The sequence below is a fragment of the Terrapene carolina genome, unplaced genomic scaffold, assembly GCF_002925995.2.
Source record: "Terrapene carolina triunguis isolate 2854851 unplaced genomic scaffold, T_m_triunguis-2.0 Scaffold85, whole genome shotgun sequence".
NCBI classification, from domain to species: domain Eukaryota; kingdom Metazoa; phylum Chordata; order Testudines; family Emydidae; genus Terrapene; species Terrapene triunguis.
The window spans coordinates 62,495,834-62,519,469 of record NW_020664436.1 but is presented as its reverse complement, the minus strand read 5'-3'; the positions used below and the strand labels follow the sequence as shown (position 1 = coordinate 62,519,469).

The 23,636-nt window shown below is 41.4% G+C and overlaps 1 protein-coding gene across 2 annotated transcripts in view; it reads right to left on the bottom strand.

The window, feature by feature from the left end:
* CEP85L (centrosomal protein 85 like) overlaps window positions 1-23,636 on the bottom strand; it is a 201,623-nt gene that overhangs the window by 89,758 nt on the left and 88,229 nt on the right. The gene's annotated exons all lie outside the window — the stretch shown is intronic.

Sequence of the window (23,636 nt, the reverse complement as noted above, 5' to 3'; positions counted from 1 at the left end):
TTTCATCTAAACAACACCGTCATAAAGTTGCCAAGATTTCTATTTAGGCTATGTCTACACTAGAGATATTACAGCGGCACAACTGTACCAATGCAGCTGTGCCACTGTAAGATCTCTCGTGTAGCCGCTCTATGCTGACAGGCAAGAGCTTTCCCGTCAACATAATTAAACCACTCCAGATGAGCAGCAGTAGCTACGTCAGTGAGAGAGCTTCTGACATACCGCTGTGTACACTACCACTTATGCCAGTGAAACTTGTGTCGCTCAGGGGTGGGGTTTTTCCCCCCCCACACCTCTGAGCGACATAAGTTTTGCCAACATAAGTGGTAGTGTAGGCATGGCCTTAGGCTGTAGAGACTCTCCTAAATGCGGGGAAAATATTTTTTTGATAGTTTGTATATTATGGAGATATCAGTAGCAACTTTATAGTTAAGACTGTGTTGAAATTTTTAATTAAAGGAGGTTTAAAAATTCCCTCATCCACATATTAATCATATTTAGTCTCTAAATATGAAATAATAAATGTTCAAGGAAAATTAATTTCTATGCATTATATTGTTTGTAATATATTTATTAAATTTTGCAGAGGAAACAATTTGAAGTGCTCCCTTTTTGAAATGCGCATTTTTTTGGTTCCTCTAGTTAAACAATCACAGTCACCACAAATTCTAAATTTCTCTCTCTTTCTGAACCTCATACATACAGGCAATGTATTGGAAATAAGCCCCTTTTAACATTTTAAAATTAAACCACAAACAATTATTCCCTTTACTTAGGTTAAAATAATTGAGTTATGCCAAGATTCTGCAATGAAACAGCCAAGTTCTGTTAGCTACTGCCATTCTCCCACACGGTCAACCGTCCCAGATTCACCAGACATCCCGTGGAGACAAGGAAGCAGGCTGCTCAGCAAAAGAGCTGTGCATGTGTGTACACGCAGGCTACGGAGGAGAAAATGGAGCTGTAAAGGATCAGTGATGCTGTGAAGGTCAAGTCCAATGTCCATATAACATGTTGTACCACATGCTTAACACTGAGCATCAGGGGCGTGCACAGGCTGGGGCAAGCAGGGGCACAGTCCCTCCACCCCCGTAATAGGTGGAGCACAGAACTCCTCTGGCCCCAGAGGGAGAGCAAGCTCCTCCAGCCCCAGGGCCGGGGGGACACCTGTCCCCCAAGTTTTGTACCGCAGTGCATGCCCAGGCAGAACTCTTAGCTGCAGCACTGGACAACCAGATCCCTCCCCTCTGCCAGGAGCCTGCGTTCTCCGGAGCTCACCCACCCCACCCTCTTCTCTGCCTCCACCAATTAGCAGCTGAGATGACAATCCCCCTAACCAACAGTATGTGGCAGTGAGCAGAGCTCCTAGTAGAGCAGGCAATGAAGAGATTGGTCGGGGGGGGCACCGGTACCTGGCAGGGTTGAGTAGGGGTTCGGAGCTCCTCCGGCCCTGGGGTTGCGGGGGGCAGAACAGAACGTTTCACCCCAAAAGGGGTCAAATTTTTATTCCTGCGCATGCCCCTGCTCTGTGTGCGCGCGCGCGTACACACACACACACACACACACACACACACTCTCTCTCTCTCTCTCTCTCTCTCTCTGAAATTTCTACATAAAAACAAATACTAACACCAAATACCCATAGAGGAAATCTTCCCTAAACATTACAGGAAAAAAAATGTATTGCAGCCACCATTTGCGATATGGCACTACATTTTGTTTATTACCCACACAAAACCACATATAGATCTGCATACAGCATAATTTAGGGAGGCCACACCAAGCCTAAACAAATATTCAAGACATAGCTACAGTGTGAGATACCTGTTAACTGTTTGTGAAGATGCTCAGGCTCTGCGTGGTAAAAGGAAGGCAGCAGAGACCGAGAAGAACTGATTGATAGTTAAGTTATTCACTACCTCATGTACACTCTAAGTGTTTCTTTGCTTTTTACAGTTTGAGTTGGCAGGCTATACAGTTTAGCCAACTTCACTCTAAAGTTAAGTGGAGTTTTTTCTAAGGGGGTTACTGTATATATATTTAAACAGGTATCTATACAATGAAAGGATCATACTGTCACTTTCTTGCACTTAGCCTGGCATCTCCAACCCCAAGCGGAAATATCAAAATGTTCACAGAGGACATGAGGGAGGCACTGTTCAGAGAGAGACTGGTAAGTGAAAACAACAGAGGTGAGGCAGAGGTTACTGAGATCTGATTGACAGCTCTCCCATAGTCAGCAACTGCTGCTTAGCATCATAGCCTGTAGACAATCAGAAGTAAGCAGCAAATCCTCTCACCAGCTTCCATTAAGTCACATGGCTCAACCTTACCCATGCGCTCAGGTTGTTCCACACTGTAAGCTCATTAAAGCATTATTACTTACTCAACCATCTGCAAATTAAACCCCATAAGACTTTTTGGTTAAATTTTTGACAAAAAAAAGGCAGTCTTCACTGTTTTTTCTCCTCAGAATCCTCAGCCTTACAGTGAGTACCAGAGTTCCTGGGGAGCCACAAAACTAGCCCGGTCAAGCTCAGTGTTCAAGGGCAAATCAGTGAACACGAACCAGCACTCTGCAGATGCTGCTTGTGGGGGTGGCTGAGCTTTGGGAAAGGCACGGTTTCTTTTACTACAAACCTAAACCCCTGCCATAACATTCCCTAAAATACCTAGCTAACGTGTACAACATTTTCAAGACAAACAAGTATTGCCCAAACCGACAAAGTCATATAGACAGATAATTTGGAATCTCCTGCATTACACCTTAATAAATCTTACAATTTATTTATATACGTCAAAAAAGTACAACCAGCTACTGGACGGGGGTGTATTTTATATGAGTCTATTCTCAGCACTGCACTGCTGGGATGAAAGTAAAGGGAACGGCCTCAATCCTGGTCCCATTAAAAAAAAATAAAAATAAAAAAAGGCAGAATTCTCATTTGAGAGAAGACCTAGATGATCATTATTTTTTATCCTCCTACATGCTCAATTTACTCCTTGTCTGTTCAGTAAAGTTTATAACACAACATAAGAAAATAGTGTTAAAAATCATTGATATCGAACCAAAATACTGATTTAAAATAACTAAAGGGAACCTCCGGGGTCACTTTCTGAGTCAGATACAACACATACATTAAATTATAGCCCGGGGATGGAGCAGCTAGAAATTTTTATCCATCTCACTTTCTGGAGGGTGGGGGAAGAGAGAGAGAGAGAGAGAGAGAGAGAAGGAATTGCAAGACGGAAAATATGGGCCAAATTCTGACTTCAGTGATACCAATGAAAAATTGCATTCCATATGTCTTGGAGAAGATTGAAACTGGCAAAAAACAAACACACACTTTTTAGTTGTTATACAGTATCCCAGTGCTTCCAACACTGTACTCTCTCTGCTTGCCCTCTCCAGCACCAATCACATAGGAGTGTTTAAATAATCAAAAACTTGTGTTTGGTAGTAGATTTTTCATTTATTTATTTAGTGAATTAAATCTGAAAATTGTCCCAAACTACTTACCTGAATCCCTTTAAAGAAGAACTTCAATTCTTTACCTGCTAAGTCTATGTTCAGGTTTCTGTATTTTTCCTGCTATGTCCAATAATCATAACATCTAAAGCACGACAGGGAGCTGAATTATGCATCTTCCTTACACCATATTAGGTGTTTGTGAGCACATTTTTAACAGGAAAAACAGAAGCAAAAATTTGGAACTTAGTTAAAGAAAGAAAGGCTCATCTACCACCATAATATTTTGTTTTAAAACTTACTAGATGTACTTTTAAGGCTACAAATTATATAGATGTGGTGCTTTGATACTACTATACTGGTTAATATAGAAAATCCTACAACATTGTTGAACATGATTTTGCCATTTTAGATGTAAAGTAAAACCAGTTGCTTAAGAGACCTCATTTATGAGTAAGAGTGTCGCTATTTATCACAGTTTCCCTACTGGTACCAAACTGTTTTCTTCTCTCAGAAAAGCCCAAGCAACCACTTCTCATTTGCTCAGTTTTAATATGAGCAAATACTGTATGGCACGTACATCTCCAGTGCTGATGAAACCAGTGGGCTTTCCTAGTATCAGAGGCTTTCAAGTCTGGCATTTTATCTGGGCTATAATTCGGAAGTCACTGAAGAAAATGCAGGTAGACCTCTACCCCGATATAACACAACACGAATTCGGATATAACGCAGTAAAGCAGTGCTCCGGGGGGGGGGGCGGGGCTGCGCACTCCGGTGGATCAAAGCAAGTTTGATGTAACGCGGTTTCACCTATAACGTGGTAAGATTTTTTGGCTCCCGAGGACAGTGTTATATCGGGGTAGAGGTATATTAAAAAGTAGCCCAAAAAAACCCCATACTTCAAACTACCTCTCTGATCCAAGAAAGTACTTATTACAGAAATAAAAATATTCTTAGCACTCAGAAGAGAAGGTTTAGAGAAGGGAGACATTCCTATTCTAAGAGCTTGCTAAAAAAAACCCTTCAATTGGAGTGTACAGAAGTTCTGTGCTCAACTGCACGTCATCTTTTCAGAATGATTCTCCAAACCATGCTTGCTGCAACTGTTAGTTAGTTAGACCTCTGTGACACAGCCACAAGTGATTTAAAAAACAGCCAAATCATGACTCACACAGTCTCTGTAATAAATCATCACATCTGGCTCATAAGGGGGTGGGAGCCTGTACAAGCCTTCTCTAAACAGTTGCTGAGAACAATGAGAATTTGAGCTAGGGATGGGGGTTTAATCAAAATTGAAGAATTGGGGCCCTGTCAAGAAAGTTTAGTGCTGCAACCACAAGCCATGTGTTTTCCCTTGTTTCCATCTATCTGACGATTATGGCTGGACTGGAAGCCTTGATATAGAGGGGATAAGCCACTGCAAAGCGTCTGGGGGACCTTAAACTGGACAAGCAAATAGCCAATCCAAACAAAAAAAGACCACTCAAAAGGCTGATCTATCATTCTCTAAAAGCAAAAATGTATTTGCATGATTCAACAAAAAGCTGCCAATGGTGAGACCACTTTGATAATTTACATATGTACCTCACCACACATCCTTTGGAGTCTCTCTGTACTACTTTCAAATTTTAGCATGCCAAAAACATTAAAAGGATAATTTAGTTGTAATTACTGCAGGAAAATAAAGAAATTCCTTCAAACAAGCATCTCCCAAAAATATAAACAGACAGAGACATTATCTATCTATATATAATAAAAATAGGAGTCCAGACACAGGAGAGAAAAACTAAAGTGTGTAACGACTTCTGTACAACGATAATTTGAAACAGTAAGGACTACTTAGTTAGGAGAAGAGACAAGATAAAAGGTATAGCAAGTAATGAATGGTACAGAAGAACTAAATTGGCGCTTTTACTTACCCTCATAAAAAACAAGGGCACCTCCAAAGAAATTGAAAGGCAAAATGTTTAAAATTGATAAGAAGGTGTATTTATTTGAGGTTTTTTTTAACTACAACAGAATAAACTGGTGGAACTCATTGAGGGCAACAGATTAGCAGGATTTGAAAAAGGATTATACATTTATATGGATAATGACTTTCATTAGATCAGATTAAAATGATTACTAGCACAAACCTATTACTAACTAATGGAAATTAAAAAGAAACTTCCCCTATGGCCTGGCCATTCCGTATGGGTCCATTATAGGTTTTCATGAACGCTCCTCTAAAATATTTTATATTGGCACCTGTAAGAAACAACATATTGAACTAGATGGGCAAAGAGTCTGATCCTGCATGAGAGTTCCCTTGTTTCCAAAAGCATGTTCACCAAAGGTTATAATAGGCAGCAGGTCTGAACTCCTTGTCTAGCTGCTAAGTATAGAAGCTTTTTTAAAAACAAAGTGAAACGTGTTTTGACTTTTTAGGGGGGGAAGTTTTTAAAATTTAGACTCTACATGTAAAATACTGATACTACTACTACTAAGAAAAGGGAAAAGGGAAAGGAAAAAGAAAAAGAAAAAGAAAAAGGTGTCCATAGTGCTTATCACTGCAGTATTTAAACACACGTCACATTCTAAGTCTTTAATCAAATTTAACAAAATGATTGCTTGAGATAGGAAGCAGTTTTGATAAGGGCCATTTCTAAAAGCAAATTAAGAAAATGAACCACTGCTGGCAGTGAGTAAGTTATTACATAGTCATTGTGCTGACCAGACTTTGTTTACCTAAGCAATGGACTGCAAACAAATCAATCAATACATCACATTATTCTAAACTGCTCCCTGTAATATCTGATATAGTCTACAATGTTTCAGTCATTTTTAAGTGTTTTTTTTTTTAAATCACAATTTGGTTTGTTTTGGTAGGCAAGTCATTCAAAGCACATATAATTCACAGGACACACACAAACAAAAATCCTAAGGACAAGCTTATCAACAGCTGCTCACAGTCTGTAATTCATGTTGCTGCTCAAATATGGTTTAAAAAAATCACAACTAGGATGATTTTGTTACATTTGTTTTTATTTCCCTTGAAATTCCATCTACCTACAGATGTATCAGTCATACACCAAGAAGGCTGCTGAAATATTAGTACAGCCACCAACACTCAGTAGTGCTTTCTTGTTGAGAGGATGGAGACAGGAAGAAAACAAAGATGCCAGTCTGAAAGCCTCTCAACAGCCTGCAGAAAATGAAGGTGACAATGAAGTTGCTTCAGGAAGAGAGGAAGGAAACCCTGGAGAGCTAGAAGCTGCAGATCAGGGAGGAAAGGCAGTATGAATGCATGGCACATGGAGGAAATATGGACTGTTAAAACCAAGAACAGTGAGTTCCACAATATGATGGACCGATTCTTAGCCACCCTCAGAAATATCCTTTCAACATCAACCTGTCCAAATGTGTCATCTAACTTATCAGTGACTGTTTTTGGCACCCACTTCATTACCCTCCTACTGCTGTTTTGCAATGATCTTGTGTGACAGTGTACCATGCAGCTGCTACCCTCTTCTGGAGGCCCTTGGTGCACTTTACCCAAAGAGGGTGGCCTTTTTGGGAAAAAGAGCTCCAAGTCCTCCAGGAGCTGCCTAGATACTCAGAATCAGCGGCTGGTGGAACCAATGAGTATTCGTCCTACAGAGAGGAGCAGCAAATGCCTGGTACACATCCCTCCCCAACCTTCCTTCTGGCCAAAAGTCACAGCTCACCCATTTCCCACAATTCCTTCTGCTAGGTTATCAACTATATGGCATTGTGTTTGGCCAGATGGAAAGGATCCCAGTTACACTCAGCTTTACTCTTCAGTTCTCACCTCAAAACTCAAACACCTACCACCCCTTTTATTTTTAAATTAAGTGTGAGGTAAAGTTTCATTGAATTAAGCTGCAAGTCATAACTGATTAGTTAGGCAAATCATATTTTATTCACTCCAATATCACAGATGGACCAGTTAGTCACTCACCTCAATTTTCCTTGCTTTCAGTACATACAAGCTCCCTTGCTACGTTCAGATCTACCCTTCCCCCTCAAAACATGCAGTATTGGCAGAGGACATGCTATAGAAAGTTTACTTTCTTAGTATTTGTAACAGTGCTGCACTTGTCTTAAACAGTAATGTTAGGATGTTAAATGGTGGTATTTCTTTTTTCTTAAGTCCATTCTCTTCATAAAATCTCCCCACCCCTGGCATTCACACATGCTGTGCAGAATGCCACAAAACATCACCACCAGGGACTTATTTAAAACCATCATCATTGTGCTTCAGGATTCATCCCCACATAACCTTCAATTTTACACTACATTTTTCCTGAGGTGATATAGCCTTGGTTGCTGTAATCTAGAATTGTTTCTTTAAAGTAATGGGGCAAAGAATAGGATGGCTCTCTCAGAATCACATCTGTTAAGAATTAAGCATGGACAAGTGTATGGTCACACTGTGGAAACGTTGCTGCCATTTGGGCATGCTGAAGCATGTCATGGGAGAGGGGGAGAACCCTGTACTTTGATTGTTAGAAGCCATTACCTAACTAGCTTGCAAAATGCAAACAGACACCCTCTGCGTTCAGGAGTACTGCACTGAACACACACACACACACACACGCCTAGTTGAGATACTCATTCTCCTGCATAACATGGTTCATTACAAATATGGTTTGAACTTATGTCCCAAGTGAAGATGAAACTAGGTGATCTAACATGATGTACATCCAAATTAATCACATTAATACTCCATTTTAAATATGCAGTACATATATGTTGATGAAAGGATCAAGCATAAAATCTTTCCCTTTTTGCTCCTTAAAAAGGAAAAAAATAGGGGCTCTTGGAAAAAATAACGCAAACCTCAAGAAGCAAAAAACCATTTCAGTGGATTTGAACAAATAAAGCTTTTAAAAAGGAATGATCAACTGTAAAATGTAAACCTGACAGTATTTTGTGCTCTGCAAATCCTAGTCTCAAAGGGACAGAACCAGGCAGATGCTGCAAAAAGAATTTTTGATTAAACAAAAAATTCAGAGCCATTTGAGAAGTACAGGCAGAACTCCCAAGATTCAGCATGGGAAAGCTGACTTTTCAAAAGGCACTCTCATATACATTCTAGGGAAGGGAGGACTACATATCAATCAAAGCTTCTCCTTGAGGGTGTTTTTAAGCAAGACATTACAGTAACTGCCTACCCAGATTAGTGGCAATGCTCAAAAAAAAGATTCCAAGGTTCAGTATGGATAAGCAATGGATACATATCCCAACCGCCGAAGGCTCCCCAGTAAGTTCACATTGAAGGTAAAACCCATCAGAGGGTGAGGAAAGAAGAAGTGATCGCCTGTGTCTTCCTGAAGCTGTCTGCATGCTGCTTCTGGAAGAAAATGAGAACAGCAAATAGGGAATTTGAACCTGAAAAAAGGTTCAGTGAGGATTTGATGTGAGATAAGGGTGAAGACTCATCTTACTTTTAAACTGTCTGAACCAGTACACCTCAATCACTCCCGTACTCTCCGTCACAAACAATGGTTTAGTCTCCTGAAGGCTGTAATAGTCTGGTCTAATTTTGGCTGTTGGGCTTGGTGTGGAGGTGGCAGGGTGGCGTTTAGTGGCCTGTGATATACAGCAGTTGAGACTAGATGATCTGGTGGTCCCTTCCACCTGTAAACTCATAGGGTATGTCTACATTGCAACTGAACACCCATGGCTGGCCCAGGTCAGCAGACTTGGGCTGAGAAGCTGTAAAACTGCAGTGTAGACATTCAGGCTGGAGGCCGGGCTTTGGGAACCTCCCTGCTCATAAGGTCCCACTGCTCAGGCTCCAGCCCAAGCACCTACACCACACTTTTACTGCCCCACAGCCCAAGCCCCACAAGCCTGAGCCCACTGACAAGGGGCCAGCCACAGGTGTTCAAATGCAGTGTAGGCATACCCTATGAGCAGGGCCCTATGAAATTCACGGCTGCGAAAAACATGGGAGTCCCACATATTAAAATTGTACCTACCTAACAGGGCCTGGTGGTTAGACACCCAAAATTGCAGGCTGGGTGTTGAATAAACTTTTCTGCCAAACAAATCCAGTCTCTTAGCATCTTTATATTTTGGCGTGCCACTCACATGGCCCTGCCTGTCCCTTTCAGTAACAACGGCCATGACCAGTGATGCCGCTGGAGGGTGTACAAATATCCGAACCCTTTTGCAGGGACGCAATACTTCTTTTCCGCCTTCTTAGAAGTAGGCAGAATGGAAGAGGGGATCTACCACAGTGATTTGGCAATCTTAAGTGGACAGGCAGCGTGACCCAGGCCGGGGTGGAGGAGGATATAACATTAAAAGAGGTCGGACTCCTCCGCAAACTCAATATTTAAGTTCTAATTGGTAGCCACCCTTTTAAGGAGGACCTGGTGCTCCTTGAAGTTGTCAGGGGGGACTGCCCGTTTGGGAGGGACCCTCCACCGCTTCATCCAGAGACAATGATGATGATTGCACGGTCGGGGGAGGGGCGGGTTTCCCTTGCTTCTCTTACGCTGCCCTCACATCCGATTCGGTGCCGTGTTCCAACTCCAGTCCTGGAGGCAGCTTTTCTGAGGCGGCCATGGAAGACTGGTGGGAATATGGGACCGGCTTTATGGGCATGCCCACAGGTTCTAGTATGGCCATTGAGCTGCCATGCTGATGCAGATTCCACACCGGTCTTGCGGGTCGGCGGTGAATCACCCCTCCTTGGCGAAGGGCTGAACTCCCGGTCTGACTCGGACCACTGCCGTAACAGCGACCCAGACGGGCCATCGAGGCCTGAGTTTGCTGATTGACCCTGGTCGGTGATCAGTGAGACAAGGGCGAGGATCGGTGCCTGGCTGACGACTGGTAACGGGGAGGTGATGTGATGGGGAGCAATCCTGCCCCTGTGGGAACCTATGTCTGGGAGAGGTGACCTGCGCAGTGGCAATCTTTGGCGGGAAGCTTGCCTATACCAGGGATACAGGGACCGGTGCCTCCACTCCGGTGTCCCATGCCTCATAGATGGAGAGCACAGCATCGGGGACCTGGGCCTTCTGACCAGAGACCAAGGGTACGGTGCCGGGGTCCTAGGCCGTGGAGATGGGGATCGACACCTGCGGTCCAGGGATGGAGGGTGCTACACTGCCCTATGCGGCAGTCCCAGGACTGGCTTGTCCTTAGGTGTTGGGGTCTTAGCCGAGTCTGGCGCGGCAGTCAGCCTGCTTGTTCCTTAGCTGCCGGGGCCGCTTCGGGCAATGAGGGCCCTAGGAGAAGCCCAGTCCCCTGCCACTCCCAGGAGTTGGATCCCTGGCCTGGCTGGGGGGGTCCAACCAGAGTGGTACCCCCATGATGCCCCAGGGCAGGCACGTGGCCTGACATAGGTCCTTTGCCCAAAGCCCCTTTTCCCTCTGATGCCAGGGGGCTCTTCTTCTTTTGCAGCCTTTTAGGCACTGGCGAGGGGGAACGGTGCTGGGCGGAGCATGCATTCTGCACCGATGCCGAGGTGCTCGGCATGGGGTCCAAGAGGGAGGGCTCCGACGCAGGATGAAGTGCAGCCTCCAGGACGAGGGCCCTCAAGCGGATATCCCACTCCTTCTGGGTTCTAGGGCGAAAGCTTTTACAGATTCTGCACTTGTCCTTTCTATGGGACTCCCCCAAGCACTTCAAACAGCACATTAGCACGGCACTCAAGACGGTGCCGCAGCCAACGCTACAGATACTGCTAAGCCAAAAAACTCTGACAACCATACACGGGGGCACGCACACACCTAGAATGGAATCGACATGAGGAAGCACTCGAAGAAGAAATACATTTACTCCAGAACGCCTGCTCCACAAGGGTAGGCGATTCAGAGGAAAGTATTGTGTAGAGTTCAGTATTTTGAAAATTAAGAGACTATTGTGGTACACTGTGCTTCAAAGCAGCACCTTGGCACCCCCATATTCACCGCTGTCATATAATTATGGTACGTTTTGTACAAAGCATGCCTTGTGAGATACAAGATACACAAATACAAAGATGTTTTCTAGCAACTCCCAGAGAAGGTACACAGAACTTTGGAAGGGCTCATGTGGGTAACACTACATTGTTTAGCAACACTTGAAAGTTGTATGGTCAAAACCTAAAGAGGACCTTGGGCACACTGCCTCTGCATTAGTCAGTGACTAACACTCCTGCAGTAAACTAAAGGGGGGAGGAAGGGAGGTGTGGCACACTGTGCTTCAAAGCAGCACCCTGGAACCCCCATGTTCACCGCTGTCATATAATTATGATATGCTGTGTACAAAGTCTGCCTTTTGAGATATCATTTTAAAAGTCTTGATCTGTTTAACAGGATATTAATGTTTGATTGTAAGTGCTGTCATTGTATGTGGAGTTGTGAAGTTTTGCTATGTGTGTGTTACTGAAATAGGTTGTGAGCTTAGGAACCTTTCAGGTACAACAATGGAAGCAGCCAGACGCTGCTGATGGCCCATTAAAGGAATCCACGCTCCCAAGGACTATCCCAGGAACTGTATACAATGGAGACTGCGCAGAGATAGCACATAGACAATGGAGACTGCTTGACTCACAAATCATAGCAAAGGATCTTTCCAGCAAGCTGAAAGAAACTATAAAAGAGGGGAAGTGACATCATCACTGGGCCTCACTCCCCCCCCCCCCCAGCACCTTGAAACATGTCTGGAGAACAAAGACTGAACTGGGGAGGTGGTCCCAGTCTGAAGGAGAGTCCCAGCCTGTGTAGTGAAGATCTGTAACCCGCTTGTATTATCTACCAGGGTGATATTGCTCGATTTAAATCCTGTTTTCTTTCTAGCACTCAGATTGTGATTTTTATTTCTTAGATAACCAACTTTGATCTGTATGCTTATTACTTATAATCACTTAAAATCTATCTTTCAGTAGCTAATAAATCTGTTTTATATTTTATCTAAAACAGTGCGTTTTGGTTGAAGTGCTTGGGAAATTTGCTCAGGTTGCAAGGGCTGGTGCATGTCCTCTCCACATTGAGGGAGGGGCAGACTGGGTAATAAACTTACACTGGTCAGGCTTCTGACCAGGGCAAGATGGTACAGCTCTGGGGTCCTAGGCTGGGGAAACTGGCTGAAGACTCTCTATTGCTGGTTCATGAGTGGCTGGGAGAAGCATTCATGCAACTCAGTTGGGTGTATCCCTGCCTGTGGATGGCTGTGTAAGTGCAGTACAAGGAGTGGTTTGTAGCTTGTCACATCACCACAGTGTGAAAGGGAGCCCAGGTTGGAAATCCAGAGGACTCAGCAGTACCCCAATTCCAGGTTGCACCCCAGGGAACCCATCACAATTGTATTGTGTTTTTCTTATTAAATTGGATTTATCCAGCTGTTTATCTAAAAGGGAGGTTTTAATAAGGGGCATGGATGGCAGAATTATTTTTAAAAAAAGCATCCATTGCATGTTGTGAGAGAGGATAGATACTATACCATCTCTTTCTTTACAGTCATAGAAGAGATTTCATATCCCTATATCTGATCACAGAGAAACCAAAGAAAATATCAAGCAAGTCCAAGAGTAAGTTTCCACTTATCTCACAGTCAGTGGAAACAAGTTATAAATAACCTCTGCTGAGTTTGACTTTGTGATGGCCGTTTGAAGGGAAAGAGGGGCTGCTGCTCTGATCTGTTCATCCAGCTCTCTCTCTCTCTCTCTCTCACACACACACACACACACACACACACACACACACACACACACACAGTAAGTCTAACTTAAAACATACCATTGTGTATAATCTTAAAATGTATTTCAGCAAGTAAACTAAAAAACATATTTAAATAAAGCTACACCGTCAAGGGGTAAACTGATCTTACTAGTACACTGTGAACAGTCTATTTATACATCAATGTGTTACTTTTTCTTTTTCTGGTTTTCCTGTCAAAAAAAAGCAAACACCCACACTAAGAATTACAGTTAAGTGTAATTCCAGTACAGCAACACACTAAGGAGTGTTGTCAACTTGATTTTTTAAAATGACATTTTTTAAAATTAAATTTTGTGACGGAGCACCCCTTTTGTCCTGTTCCCTTCTTTGGTTTATAAGAGTCTTTTGGGTCGACCCAGGAGTAATACAATGCCACAAAAGATACTTGTTCACACACCTTCTCCTCCCCCCTCTCTCTCTATTCACTCCCTTGCCTGCTGCCTCTTCAGTTTCAGCATTAGTGTTGGTGCTGCAATAGTTATTGGTATACAATCTCTTGCAGAGTTTGGGCACAGGATGCTCAAGGGAGCACCCACAAGATCAATGCAGGAGTGTGGTGCAAATGACCAACACAAAACCCAGTAAAAATGACTGCACACAAAATCCTATCAAATGCAGAAAGAAACACAGAAAAAAAGAGAGACAAATGATAACTCCCTCCCCACTTCTAATCTCCTTCTGTTCCAGTAATCTTGAGGATTATTTTTAAACACTAGATATACAAGTTTCAGAAGGAGAGGTGATTTTTAGATTAACAGTGTCCTTTTATCTAGAAAAAAAATGGAAAAAGCAACACTCCAAGGAGAAGTCATATAACCAGAGATGAGAGAACAAACATGTGACAGATATGTAGGCATGTTGCTTGATGCACTACTGGAAGGCACTCAGATACTACGTGATAAGCATGGTATCAAAACCTATATAGAAGAGAACATAAATGTATTTATAGTGAGGTGAAGCCTGAGAAGAGACACTCACTCCTTCCCAACAATGATCTGCTCCCCGCTTTTAGTGTTACAATTAACAGAAGAGTGAGAAGAAGTGGTTAGGAAAAAATGAAACACCCGCGCTGCCCTTTTCCCTTGGGAACCATTCCAAGGGAAAAGGGCAGCAGGGAAAACAGTACAAATATGTGAATAGGAGAAAGATACCTAGGAGTAAATAGGAGGCTAACACCCCCCCCCCCACACACACACACACACACCCAGAAAATGCATTTACTCCCATCTATACATGCTGTGTTTTGCATGGTGATTTACTGAACATATTCCAATGTGCTATCATTCGTCTCATCCAAAGCTTCAAGACCCATTTGGGTGGCTTTGCCTCCAGGAATTACACAATGATTCACTGCAGTTTTCCATAAGAACTGCACATTTCTGCATGTAACATTATAGGTAGATGTTAGGGCATAGTCTCTTACTGAGGGCACAAATATAGCTATAAAACAAACACACTCTAAAATGAAACCTTAATATGGCAGACAGGCAGTGCAGTCTGACCCTACTTAATAGAAGTCATATAAGAAGCTAGCAATTCTTTACTGTTACCTGCAGAAAGACTGTGTGCATTTGGGAAGTGAATAATAGGATCCAGGCAATAACTAAATGCTGAGGAAGAAAAGTATGTTCTTTGTTTGTTGAGCACTACATCTTTCCAAAGGATTGTAGATTTTACCTGCCTGCAGGGTGGATAAAAATCAATGACTTACAACAACAACAAAAAATCAAAAAGATCGGATTTTTTTTTATTTAAATCAGATTTTTTTGGATAAAATGTTTTTTTGAGGAAAAAACCTATCTAAAGATAGTTTTAATTAAGATACATTATAGCTCAAAGATATCTCATCATGAAATAGGGACTACAAATTCTAATTCTATAGTAGACAATATATTCCTGTAATGTTTAAGAAAAGTTTTGTAAATAAGTTCCAATAGTTCATGGATTAGGGACCCAATCTTATGGGGTTCCAGGGGCTTTTGTATAGATTATTTAGGTTAATCTTTCTATCTACCCAATGGGACTCAATGCTCAGTCTAGAAGATACCAGAAATGCTTAGTTTTGCAGTTCTCAAACTGTGGATATGTCTCTCCAGAGATTTTTGCTGTTAACATGCATGTTATGTTTTTAAATAAATAAATAAATAAATAAATAAATAAATAAATAAATAAGACCTCAAATAAATAAATAAGAGAAATAAAAGACCTCAACCCTATTGTCCCTCTGCAAATTTGTGTACACAAAAAGTCAATCTCTTACCTCTCTCTAAAAGTGCAAAGTTTCAAAAAGTTCAATAAATAGAAGATTGTTGGGGGTGGAATAGATCTAGACAAGGAGAAGAAGTCTAGAGATAAATGTGAGAAGGGAGGGACAGGCAGTAGAAACAAAAGTAAAACTGTTTGAGCAGCATATTCCAGAAGTCTTGAGGTCTTTCTGAGTGTAGCCTTCATTGATTTGAAATCTACCATACCATTCTCTCACTAGAAGGGAAATCTAGAATGGCAGCAGGTCCTAAAAGAGACCCAGTTTGGGAATATTTTAATGAAGTTCCTCTACCTATGGGTAAGACAGGCATGCGTGCAAAATGCAAACAGTACAACAAAGAAATGCAAGGCCTGGTTGCCTGAATGAAACATCATGAGAAGTGTTCCTTCTCAGGAGGAAACTGCATTGAAGATGATGAAAGGAACATGTCTGAACATGCCGGAACTTCAGGTTGGTAAACTTTTTTATTTCATATTTCTTTCTTAAGACTGCCTGTTTTCCTTCTGGACTATTCTTGAATTCTCATGTTTGAGCAACAAATATAGTACCATAGAGTAACAACTATCATTTTAGATTCAGATGTGATAAAAAATAAATAGCTGAAATAGGCAGATCTTCCTTTTACAATTTCACCTTTAAAGTAGTACTGAGTATCAGTGAATACAATGAGTAATACTAAATGAGCAGTATGGTAATAATAATTAAGTAACTGCATTGACTTATTTTGTTTAGGAGAATCCATCTTCAACATACAGGATTCTGAAGACTATCCACTTTCAAGACCACCATCATTTTCTATTGTTTCAGATTTATCTGCCAATGATAGTGTTTCAGTCACATCATGTATGTCACATAGCCACAGTATATCACCTGTAGCAAAAAGAAGAAGAAAAAAATCTCCATCATCCATAAACAACCATAGATAAATTTGTGATAAGAATCAGCAGATTACAAAGAGGTAATTGATGAAAAAATTTTGTTTATGCAACAAAAACTCTCCTTTCCATATGATAATGAAGTATGGGTTCGGCGATTGACCATATACCCAGCTTTAGCTAAAGGGAAGATAGCACAAAATCCTATATCCTGATGAGCCATTCTAGAGAGGAAAACACATGTTTATAGTGGAACAAATTCTTCCCAGGCATGGTTGGCAATTTTAAAGAAAGCACAACATGGCCTGAGCTATAATGTACATTAGGAAGTAACTTTAGGGGCACTCTTAAAATGTAAAGAAGTGTATATTCTTAAGCCAAAGACACAAAAGAACAGCAGCATCCTCTAATCCCATGAACAATTTTCTTTTGCAACGCCTATCTTGTTTACTTGGAAAGCTGCCTAAAAATTAACACTGTAATTACTTTTACCAGCAACCCTTGAAATTCATTCACTGAATGTGCAGCCATCTTCTGGGACCAACCAAAAGTCTACGAACAGTAATGATTACAGAAATACATAGGAAAAATTCATCCCTAATATTTCTGGCCAAACCAAGTAATCTTGCTTCAACTATAATTTGACTGGTCTCAGTTAAGTGGTGGGAGACCCATAAAAGAGTACTGAGGAAGGCACCAATAAGAAATATGAAGATCTGAGAATACCTCAAAAGCAAATGAAACGTTGATTTTTCAAAGAAACTGCATTTTAGAAAAAACAGAGGATTTAAAGGGACTATTGGGCTGGAAAAACCTCTCATATGACAAGAGATTAAAGAGAACAGGATTGTTTACCCTTCAAATAAGGAGACAAATAAGAGGGGACATGATAAACGTATATAAAATAGTGGATGGTCTCAAAGACCAGGAGCGTCAGTTCTCTCTGTCTCATATCACAAGAGCAAGGGAGATATTCAATGAAATTTAAAGTTGATAAACTCAAAAATTGATAAAAAGGAAACATTTTTCACCCAATACAAAATTAGTCTGTGGAATTCATTTTCACAGGATGATGTTGGGACCAAAAACTTACAATCAAGAGTCAAAAAGATGGCAGACACAATTATATGGATAACAAGTATACCCCAAGCAATAATAGTTAATGATAATTACAGGAAGGGAGAGAGGGTTGTTGTTTTTTTATGTTTCAGGATTGAAGACCATCTTTATTACAATCTCTAAAAGTATCAGAGTGGTAGCCATGCTAGTCTGTATCCACGAAAACAACAAGGAGACCGGTGGCACCTTAAAGACTAACAGATTCATTTGGGCATAAGCTTTCGTGGGTAAAGCTTATGCCCAAATAAATCTGTTAACCTCTAAAAGATTACTCCACATTTGCTCACTGTGAGGGTTCTTGCATCGTCCTCTGAAGCATCTGGTGCTGACCACTGTTGGAGACAGGGTACTGGAGGAAATGGACCACAGATCTACTACTATGTAACAAGTTCTAAATGGGAGATGGGACACACACACACACACACACACACACACACACGCACGCTCTCTCAATTCCAATTTCTAAGATGGCTAATAAAAAAAACCTACAAAAAACATTTTAAAGTTGACTCTTGAGGCAAAAGAGCATCAAATTCCACAGCACAGTACTCTTTAAAATTAATGCTAAAACTCTTCAATGGTATACAAATTAGCAACACGGAGGCAGGCAGGCACTATTGGTTTTTATACTCACACCTCATGCCCTTCCTACAGTTTTGGTTTTGGGTTTGTTTGGGTTTTTGGTAAAAAATGAAAAATGACGACTAGACCCACGATCCATGTGTGTTTTCAGCATTCCGTTATTGGTCTACAGTGGTATTCTCATTGCTGTGGATCTACAATACAATATTAAGGGAGCATCAGTTTAACATCCCCTTGTCTAGGAGACTTCCGTTAAGAGAATGGACTCAAAATTTCTATGATCCTGTTAGAAAAATTGAAGGCTGAACTAAGCTTTTCCAGGAAAGGTCAGCCAATTGCTTCAACAAATACAAATAAAACTCTCATACCAATGGGAAGATTTAGTGGCCTTAATGCTTGTGCTATTCTTACAGCTAAATCTTCCTCCAATTTAAGTTGATGGGATTTCTGCCACTGACAATCTGGAGTGGGCTCAGGTCCCAAGGCTGCTTCCTCTTCTACCCTTTGCCTTCAAAAATAATCTTGTGATTAAACATTTGAACATAGAAAGCTTGCCAAATGCTTGCATATTTACTACAATCGGAAAAATTCAGACATGTATGCAATCTATAGAGCTTGATTTTCAGTGATTTCTTCCGTTTTTGCAGGCAGTTTTGCACCTGCAAATAGCTGTGGCTACATCAATTTTTCTGCATTAATAGTAGTAATGAGACATCTAGCTACCTGTTTGTATCTGTAAGTCAATTAGTTAGACATGCTCGGATATTTGCACCCCCAATTACAGGAAAGCACAAACTTTTGTCTCCAAAACAGCAGATTGTCTGAAATTTGTCTGGAAAAATCAAAATCTACTATAAGGAAAGGAGAAGTGAAGATGAAACAGACACTGCATTAACGATAAACACAGAAAGGCTAATATGATTTTAATTCTAGACTACGTAGATGCTAGAACTGGAAGGGACCTCGAGAGGTCATCGAGTCCAGTCCCCTGTCCTCATGGCAGGACCAAATACTGTCTAGACCATCCCTGATAGACATTTATCTAACCTACTCTTAAATATCTCCAGAGACGGAGATTCCACAACCTCCTTAGGCAATTTATTCCAGTGTTTAACCACCCTGACAGTTAGGAACTTTTTCCTAATGTCCAACCTAGACCTCCCTTGCTGCAGTTTAAGCCCATTGCTTCTTGTTCTATCCTTAGGCTAAGGTGAACAAGTTTTCTCCCTCCTCCTTATGACGTTTAGATACCTGAAAACTGCTATCATGTCCCTTCTCAGTCTTCTCTTTTCCAAACTAAACAAACCCAATTCTTTCAGCCTTCCTTCATAGGTCATGTTCTCAAGACCTTTAATCATTCTTGTTGCTCTTCTCTGGACCCATCTCCACCTCAGTCCAAGTGTGTGCATTTTTAATATATAAGGCAACACCTCCTCCCTTTTTCCCCTGTCTATCCTTCCTGAGCAAGCAGTTTGGTATCATCAGTCAGTTACCTGTTCCTGACTTTTACTAAAAATATCCATGACAAAATAGAGAGAGGAGGTCCAGCACCCTGCTCCCTGCCTGCATCGGATGGGATCTGCAGAGACCCCATTGCTCAGAGACTAGGAGCTGCGGTGGTCCCGGTCCCACCTGGTGAGCTGCAGGGGTCCCACCCCTGGTCCCGCCTGGGGAGCTGTGGAGGAGGGGCCCCCCCACCACCAACTGGAGAGCTGCGGAGGGGGGGCACCCCTGCCAGCAGTGGTGGCTGGGCAGCTCAAGGGTCCCCACTACGGCTGGGAGCTGTAGGAGTCTCCCCACCCCCGCAGCGGCTGAGCAGCTCTGGGGTCCCGCCGCTGGTGGGGGCTGGGAGCTGCGGATTGGGGGTTAGGGGGACTGCCAGCAGCAGCAGTTGGGCAGCTCAGGGATTCCCATTGGTGACAGCAGCCAGTCAATTGTGGGGGCCCCCCCAATATCACAGAGATCTCAGGAAATCATGGATTCCGTCACCTCCGTGACATAATCGTAGCCTTACTCATCACCATTGTATCCAAGCACCTTATTCCAAGTAGTTTATGCTACACAAAAATACATAACCCTTTCTTCTATACTCAACATCCCACCAGGGAACACCTCAGAAATCTGTTTCTACAAGCACAATATTTTCCCAAAATTAGAAATAAAATTTCACTAAAAAAGAATCACATAATGAACATGAACTGTTCAATGCACAATATATGTGGGGGAGAAAAGAAGATACAGACCCACAATCTAAATTCTAGTTCTAAATGAAGTCAAACCCTTTGGTCACCAGTACAGAAACATTTTAGATAGTCATCTTGCTATAATTAGTTCAAAAAAAATGAGAGGTTCATTCTGTTCTAATGGCATTAATAATTAGAAGAACTCTTGCGCCATAGGGAAAAAAAGAGCCATTTTGCGCAATGCAGTTTCTAATGTATTTTCTTGTGTTACCTAAGAGTAGCAGCAAATCCCTAACATAGCAATTGTAATGGCATTCAGCCCACATCCAATGTACAAGGGTGAAATCTGAAACTTAGCACCGGGTAGCAATTTTAGAAGCCAGAGAAAGAGGTTTACATCATCACTCAGGAAACAGTGGAGGTAATGGGCTCCTGATACACTTCATGTTAAGGGCAGAAGAGAGAAGGACACAAATGACTCTTGATAAACTGAAGAGTGCTTCACATTCTATACAATTATTCTAAATTCTGAGAAATTAATCTCACTTTAAATCGACAGAAAATAGCATAACTGAAATGGTGAAATACAGAGCAGGTGTAAAAACACAAACTTGTTTGGTGAAAATTCTGAATATTGAACATACAAAATAGTCTTTTTAAAAAACTATATAGTTAACATTTTTACCATGGTGTTTTATCTACTTATGAGTAAAAACAAAAGTAAGTTATTGCATAAAAATTATGACCTGGTTGAGGCCTTTAGGCTCTACTACAATATTAATGTTAAAAAGTAGTGTTCATGTATTCTGTAACACATCACTATTGCTGAAAAGCTATTTTAGGAATGTTAATGTTTTGTTTTTTAAATATTATAGGGACTATTTCTTGTATCCTGGCACCTGTAAGGTGTCATCACCTTTGGAATCCCAGCAGCAGTTCTAGATAAAATATTTGACATCTGTAATCCTCTTTTGGCCATGGTACATGGTAGTCCTGCTACTTCCTGCTTTGCAGCATCATTATGGAAATTAAACTACGTAGTCAACTGTCCCACATAGATTATTGACTTGTAAGTTCCACAATGTACAATTAACATGTGTGAATGGACCACACAAGTCATCTTGACCACAATTCTAACTAAGCAATAGGTACAAACAGTCAATCTGCCAGCTAATCTGCCGAGTTGGTACAGAAGTAAATTTCATAGAAAGACTTGAATGTGAAGATTGCTGTCTTGCAGACCAGCTCAAGAAGGGCATTCTGGGCCTGATGGCAGCATGAAGGAAAGGTAGAGGTGGTCATGGGAGGAATGGACAAGCAGAGTACTGAGGCTAGCATAATTGGTGGAGTTGAAAAAGAGTAGAGGAGGCAATATAGTAAGAGAATGTTGAATGTTCTTCCCACATTACAGGGACAAGGAACATCTAGTCCTACAGAAGCCATCAATCACCACACTAATGAGTTATCTGGACGCTATAATACATTGCAAACATTTATAGATAATCCAAGTGAGCACCATAAAAAGTGCTATTCTGTGTTTTATTCATGAGTGTCTTTCCTCCTAAAAGTAACATGAACCAAAAGAAGAAACTTGTGGTGTTTTTCCACACAAAGACTATGGCTATGTCTTCACTACCACTTTTGTTGGTAAAACTTTTGTCGGTCAGGGGTGTGAAAACAGGCAGTAGGGTTGTCTCTACCAGTTTTAAACTAGCAGAGAGCAACTCTGTACAGGGTGAATTCTCCACTGGTCATCTTCTGCACTCTAACGCTTTATGCCATTTACCAGTTGCAAAGCAACCTTATTGGACTAGAGAATTAATTCCATTGCATTTATTTTCAGGTTAATGTTGTATAGTAACAAAAACCACACCAATGTCATGATAAGACAGTAATAACAGTAGAAAATTCCACTTGTTAGCCCTACAAACTCAACAACTGTTTCCTCGTAGGTGATCTGACAAGTTAGGAGCACTGTTAACTTCCATACAAAGAACTTGGACACACAACTGTTGAGACTTTCCCACTCAGATCAACCAGCTGCATCATCTTACTAAGGTTACTAAGCTATAGTGCTAAGGATACACTAGTAACAAAAATATTTTGTAAATAAACCAATGACCTTTAATTTTCAGGGCCATCACTAAGCTTGTAGCAAAATAGAATATGAGTCTGTGGACAGGTTCTAGTGATCTACTGTAGAACACAAATCCTATTTTGGAAAAATTAACACATCTGTTAATTAAATATCCAGATAATTAAGACAGGCAATGCTGAGTAACTCAGACTGGAGTAACTTTACTTTGACAAGGTAGATGAGGTAATATCTTTTACTGGACCAACTTCTGTTCTCTTAAGCTTTGTGTGGCTCGAAAGCTTGTTTCTCACACCAACAGAAGCTGGCCCAATAAAAGATATTACCTCACCCAGCTCATCTCTCTAATATCCTGGAATTAACATAGCTACAGCAACACTGCATTATCATATTTATTAGCAATCACAGGACTTCATTTTCCAGCATCCTTTTACCATTAATAATTAGTACAAATAATCTAAGTCATGCACTTTAAGATCTCACCCACACAAGTGCCCTCTATATCCTTAATGGGACTTAAGGATTTTCCCCAGTGTAACTATCAAACATCCTTCTGAACTGGTCAACAATTCTCCATAAGCCATCTGAAGTGTCACCTCTGAGCATATTCCTGCTCACTAAGATATTCCTATTCCATTGCCTCCACTAGAAACTGAATACACTACCCCCTGCTCCCAGTCTATGGACAGAGACCAGGATTGCAAAGTAAAAACTGATCTGCATGGATCAATGAGTGCAGGGCACTACCTCAAGAACAGAGGGCCAGCCCAATATGCTTATCACTATTTTATACCTTTTTAATAACTAAGATTAATATTGGATTTTGGTCATGCAACGAGTGACATTGTACCTGCTCACAAAATGCTTTCCTATGTTCTGTCTCCTGTGTAACAAAAGCCCTATACGTTTATCTTTGATAAGGAGTAAGCATGTCTTGATGCCATTCTGTATACTACATGTCTACCCCGATATAACGCAACCTGATATAACACGAATTCGGATAGAACGCGGTAAAGCAGTGCTCTGGAGGGGCGGGGCTGCGCACTCCGGCGGATCAAAGCAAGTTCGATATAACGCGGTTTCACCTATAACGCGGTAAGATTTTTTGGCTCCAGAGGACAGCGTTATAACGAGGTAGAGGTGTAGTTTTAACTGTTGCCAAGAAAGTACAATACAAAAATGAGAAGCTTCTTTTCTGAACTCCAGTCCAAAACAAAATAAGCAGGTTGGGCTACAAAGAAATTTTTCATTTCCAGCCAGCCTATTTTTCTCTCTAATTGCAGTCATCTATGACAGAATCTTAAAGGCTTGCAGTCTCCAAACCA